Below are 6,677 nucleotides of genomic sequence, written 5' to 3' on the forward strand. Positions count from 1 at the left end.
ACTAACCCTATTTATACGGGATCTTTAGCGTGTTTCGCACATAAAGACAAATTATAAACTGCACTAATTTATTCTTAAAATATCACAACTTTTTAATTTTATCCCTATTCAATATATATATTTTTTAAAAAAAATAACTATCTAGATTATAATAAGTAAATGACAAAATAATATATCCATACTAAAAATTACATAAGTGATTTATAAATATAACCAAAAAGAGATATTTTCTCTCTATCTCACAGATAGAACCAGTATATAAAACATGTTACTAAACATTAAAAAATGTAATGTTTAGCCATGTATCAAGCCAATCTTAAGATGTCATCTTGTCCAACATATGTATATAACTGCTTTGACATTTGTTGGATTGAATAAGAATTTAACATTAAATGATCCAGGATTAAGTTGTGAAATTATTCCGTCGTCTAATCCATTGTTGACAATTTTCCGTATATTTAAAAAGTCAGTAAGAAGTAATTCATGTCTGTTAATTTTTAAAATTATCCTCAATAAAATTCATTAATTAAAAGAGATTGTTTAGTTAATTAATTAGAGAATATCAAATCAAAGGATATTTAGGAAAAAAATTAAAAATATGCTTATAATAAAAATTAGAGGGAGTAATTACTAAAATTAGGACTATATGGGGTTAGAGTTTTCCCTCATAATGTTCATTCCCCCCCTCCAAATATAGGGTTAGAGAGATTTGCATTGATAAATGGGTTAAAGTGTAAATTTATCTTGTAAGTTTAAAATAGTAACAAAGTTGCAATCTACTATTAAAAATATTAACAATTAACGTCGTAGTTTTATAGTCTAAAACTTTCGTGTCACAGTTTATCCCTTTTTAGTATTAGAAGGCAATCTTGCTACGATTTTAAACTTTTCAGAATAAGTTTACACTAAAAAACTTGTAGGCATCTAGTGTTTTTGAGTGAAAACTTTTGGGAGAAATTTTCATCTTTAACCCTTGATAAATTGTAATGCATGAAAGAAGTATGCAGATTTTATTGTATGAGGCCCTGGGAAGAAGAAAATAACAGACAGTATCTTTTTTGGGTTGAAAAGAGGCCTAAAGCCCAGAGAAGAAAAAACAACTAGCCCATATCATCTGAATTCAGACCAGATGTGCTTGCTTCCAAATGCTCACTCTATGATCTTATCATCTTATCAGCATCCAAGATCCGCCCAATAGGAGGAACAACATCTTCCACGGGTTCCCAACATCTCATCAGTAGGGTCACTTTTGTTCACCATCAAGTTCTTTACTCTATTGTTCTTCATCTTATCAACTTCTAACGCAAACCTCCAGATTCTTGAAAGTTCTAGCATTTCTCTGCTTTCATAACGACCGACGAGCTACTCCAAAGAGAAGTTTACGAGGTAACTCTCTAATCTCTTCATCATCAATGAGATTATTTCGAATCCAATTCTTGGATGTGTAGAATGACACATTCTACGTTTGTTAACTAATATAAAAAGAGACAACTATGAACAGGTCCCAAATGAGAGAATTTTTCGTAAGTCTTCCAAAATTTGTGAAATTAAAATACTGACTGGGTTATAATTAATTTTTCCTATAAAATGACAGGAAGAACTCAGTCTTAAACGGCATTGACGCATCACCATTGCTAAAATTTTAAAAGATATTTTAAAAAGATTTACAAGTCAAATATTAAAGATTTACAAGTTAAAATTTCATAGATTTACAAACCAACCTCTTACAATATTAATATTTTAATATTTACGCGTTAAACTTCGAAGATTTACAAATAAATCGTTATAATTTAAAATTCAAACTTCTTAATTTATACGTAAACTTTTTTTTTTTTAAAATGAATTTTAATATTTAACTCATTCTTAGCTTTGCAAGTCAGCCTCATAGATTTATGAATGTACGAAATGTTTGCATTAATTACCTTGGTATGTCCATGAAATATCATATATGATGATGGTTGTCAGGAGAGCATATGCAACCCACTTAGTGCTAATCCACAGTTATTCAAACAAATACCACTGGGAGTTTGTGGTGCCTCCTACTTTGTGCTTATTTTCACAGCCAAAGTGTTTTCTTACCTTTTCAAACGATCAAACTCTCTCTCTCTCTCTCTCTATATATATATATGTTCTGACTTAATTGGCCATCAGACTTTTGCGCATCTGGTATCATTAGGATAGTCTTTAAATTCATTTCTTCTTTTTTCCCTTTTTGGGGGGACGGGGGAGGCAAAGGGGAGTTAAGTTATTTTGATTAGCTCGATTAGTGGCATAAAAACCCTATTATAAGTAGATGGTTATTGATTTTATCCTGTTATATACTCTTTCGATCTTAAATATAAGACATATTTTATTGTGTAGTTAGGTTTTATATTTAGAAACAGAGGGGCATTTATTATTTTATATATTCTCCATATATAATCTCTCACAGGTAACAATTATATAATAATTATTACTGGTTCCATCTTTATTTTCTCAGCATCGATCTCTCTCTCTATGTAAAGACAAGAGCAGTGCAGAAGACAAAGGAAGCAGAACAAGAAGAGAATGAAGAAATTAGGGAAGCCCAAAATGCTTCTCTTTCTGCTCACCACGATGAGCTTGTTCCTTCACCTCCGGGGTTCTGGGTTTGGATCAGATCGATGGCAGAATATTGAGGACAAGGCGGCCAACGTTTCATGGTACAGTAACAATAATTACACCGAAGATCTTATGAAGGCCAGATTGTCCGTAGAAGCTGATCCCATTGTGCCTCTGATGAGCACGCCAATGGACGACCCCGTCACGGACGGAACCCCTGGAAAAGGACAAGCGGTTCAATGTCCCGCTGGGAAGAAGTACAGTAGCTGCGTGGGCCCAAGGCCTCTCTCAAATAACGGCCAGTGTAACCCTGACCCATATTTCAGAGGGTGCTAAGTCTCATTACTACATTGCTGGACTTCACTCCCCTCCCTCTTGAGCCATTCCCACAGTAGTGTCTAAGAATAATGTGGTATTAATTCCTCAGACTGCGTCCTTAGTTATTTTGATCCACGTATTCTAGTGAATTATATACATACATATGTGTATGTATGTATATGTATGGGATTCTTCTTTGATCATGATCGTTGCAGCGTTCTTGTGTTTTCAAGTTTGAATCTCTTGTTGGTTTTCGATGTCTGATTAGCGGAGTGGCATGGATAAATGTATGATTTTCTTTTATTTCCCTAAAACCACATCAAGTTGATGATGATTAAGAAGAAAAGCTTTAGGAAAGGGTCCCAGTGGACCCCATAATCCGTTAATCACAGGGACGTGAGTGTATGTATATTACCTCCGGTGCTTAGCTTAGGTTAGTTTGACTTTCAATTTGATTTTAAATACTCCCTCCGTTCCTTATTATAAGAGACATTTGATGCTTATAGTTTGTTCCTAAATATAAGAGACAGTTAAAAGTTGTCTCTACTTTTTTGTGTTGATTTCCTATTTTACCCATATTTATTGTCTCCAACTCACACTCTCTCTCCTTCCCACTTCTCTTTCTTTTAAGAATTTACTATTGTTCTCTCTCATGCTCTCTCTCCTTATTAATGAGGGCATTTTTGGAAAAAAAAAATTATACTTTTTACACATTAATTGTTCTTAACTAATTTTAACTGTTTTTTTGATCAACGTAATTCGGTTATCCGTCTCTTATAATAAGGAACGGAGGGAGTATAAGACTTCAAATTTTTAATCCACTTTACCTCTCATATTTATTCATGTTATTTCAAGATAGTTCTTATAGTAATTATACATGTTATATATTTCATTAAATATTAAAGCTAATATAATTGATTAGTAATGGTATTTTAGGAAAGACATACCTATTTATTAGAAATAACTAACTTAAGAAACTTTTTTTAATCTACTCGAGTTAGTCAACTAGGTCTTATATTAAAGACCGAAGGTAACATACTACTCCCTCCGTTCCTTATTATAAGAGACGGATAACCGAATTACGTTGATCAAAAAAACAGTTAAAATTAGTTAAGAACAATTAATGTGTAAAAAGTATAATTTTTTTTCCAAAAATGCCCTCATTAATAAGGAGAGAGAGCATGAGAGAGAACAATAGTAAATTCTTAAAAGAAAGAGAAGTGGGAAGGAGAGAGAGTGTGAGTTGGAGACAATAAATATGGGTAAAATAGGAAATCAACACAAAAAAGTAGAGACAACTTTTAACTGTCTCTTATATTTAGGAACAAACTATAAGCATCAAATGTCTCTTATAATAAGGAACGGAGGGAGTATCTCCGATCCTTAATATAAGAGCTACTAACTAATTCATTAAGAAAATTAGTTAAGTTAGTAATTTTAACCAATATTAATTGATTTTCTTAAAGTACCTCTTTTAATCATGGCTCTCCTTGAATTAAAACCCCTTGACATATATAATTAATAGGAATATTTTAGAAAATAAATTGTAAATTTAGAGATAAAGTGAATTAAAATCTTATATTTTATATCATATCCAATTCTTAATTAATTTTATATTAAGGACAAGAGGTAGTATTTGTTTTTTCCCGGATGAAGCAACTTTTACAAGCAACCTGTCAAATTAAAACTGGTTGCTTAGAAAATTAATATGGAAAGGCCCATTGGACATAGATCCAATTTTTAAATTTTTTGGACTCTTTTTTTTTTTTTTTACCGTTTCGAGTGGTATCAAGATGCTGCCCACATCTTTGCTTTCACATAATTATTCATGCTACTAGTACTATTGATATAGATCATCATAGAATAATTGGTAATTATCTGAGTTTCAAAGAGTGGAAATGGAAAATGATGTCATTTTTGAATTTTTGAAGAACCATTAATTTTGCGCACTGTTTTCGTCACATAGTTCAGAGACACGCGATTAATTAAATTAAATTATTGAATGAGAATTTAACAACATTAAATTACATGATACAAGGTCAATTTATGAGAAAATTTTTAAAAAAGGACTATTGACACATTTGGATGTTAACACTAATTAATATCTAGAGACACACATACACACACTTATTGGATATTGATAAAGGTCATATTGGATTTCCCCAACAAGATGAATTAATGTGTCTCTTCCAGAACTTATATTAGTGCACCAAAATCAATTCAACAACCCTACTCAAGGAAGAGAATTAAAGGGAGTTTTAGTAAGAAATGATAAAGCATCACGTAATTAAAGAGAAAAACAAAAGTAAATAAATGAAGCACCATGCATATATTATATCCACTTTAATTTTACTTACCACTGTATCATATATAGTTTCCTTATTTAAATTGAATTGAAAAGATTAAAATCTAAAGAGTATACCAGGCTATTATATATATATATATATATATATATATATATTCTATGCTATTTTTGTATCTCTTTATCACGGGTGTCTGTTAAGTTAAATGTCAGAATTATTCAAATCCTCTAATTTCGGAAAACTGATGGCACTATGTGGAATTTGGGCTTTGGAGATAGAAAGGAAGGAAAAAAGAAGGATGGTTAGATGAATGTTCACTCCTAATGCAAAACCACAATATTGTTTTGTATGTCTCCCTTATTGCTCCATATAATCCCTATTTTTCTCTTTTCTTGTATCCATTTTCTGCGTAGCTTGTTTCTCCTACGTACGTGTTTGTAAGAAGCATAAGTTCTTAAAAGAACGACATCCCAAAAGTTAACCGTTTATAAGTCGTCTCTTTAAGGTAGTCCTCCCAACATGAGACCCATGACAGCGTTCGGCTAAATCATGCTTCTTTTTCTATTATTTTGAAGCACTGTGTGTATTCAAGTTTGAACCCTTTTTATGCAGATCTTGTCCAGTTTGCAGTTTGTGTCCTTCTATCTGTTTTAACTTTAGCAACTTAATTGGAGTCATGTCTCAATATATCATTGCATAAGTGATTAATTAGCAAAGAACAAAAAACCAAACCGGACACTAAATTGATTATGGTAGTAGTTCAAGGGCCAGTGACGGTAGATCATACTAGGATCAACTTGAGCTCAAACTGATCATATTAAAATAATATAATTTAGTTGGGAAAAACAAAATACAATAACATTAATAATCACTACTAATAAAATATTAGAAAATATAACAATAATTTGATTGTAACAATAACAAAGTACAACAACATTAAGAATTTTAATCTCTACAATTTCTCAATAAGTAAAAGTAACAATCATTAATACCAAAATCATCATTAAAATTCATTCAAACATACAATCACTAAGATATGAAGAGTTGAATGAGAAAAAATGAAACCAATAACAACATAATCATCTAAACTGGTTATCCTCTTAATTTGATCAAGTTGATATCAGTTCACTTTCTCACAGGTTCAGCACTTAAACCAAACCAAATCACTAGTCAAATTTTCCAATTGAACCGGCTGCTCTGGTCCTTTTGTTTTCTTAACACTACATGTTTATCTTTGCGTGTGTGTGTTGGAACATTTATACAATTTAGATCGTATCCATATACTTTAATATGGTTGCAAAGTTAATGATCTTATTTTTAATCACTAAATTGATGAATATGGGGTAATGGTGTTGATAAGGCTATAATATGACCAGTTATTAATCAAATGCTGATATTTGAGGCCTAGTCAACAAAGTGGGATTACTTTATGTGTGTGTATTCATTTCTTTATTTTATTCTAAACCACCTCAGATT

The sequence above is a fragment of the Neltuma alba genome, unplaced genomic scaffold (genome assembly GCF_004799145.2).
Source record: "Neltuma alba isolate B1F8T4 unplaced genomic scaffold, ASM479914v2 tig00005664_pilon, whole genome shotgun sequence".
NCBI lineage: Eukaryota > Viridiplantae > Streptophyta > Magnoliopsida > Fabales > Fabaceae > Neltuma > Neltuma alba.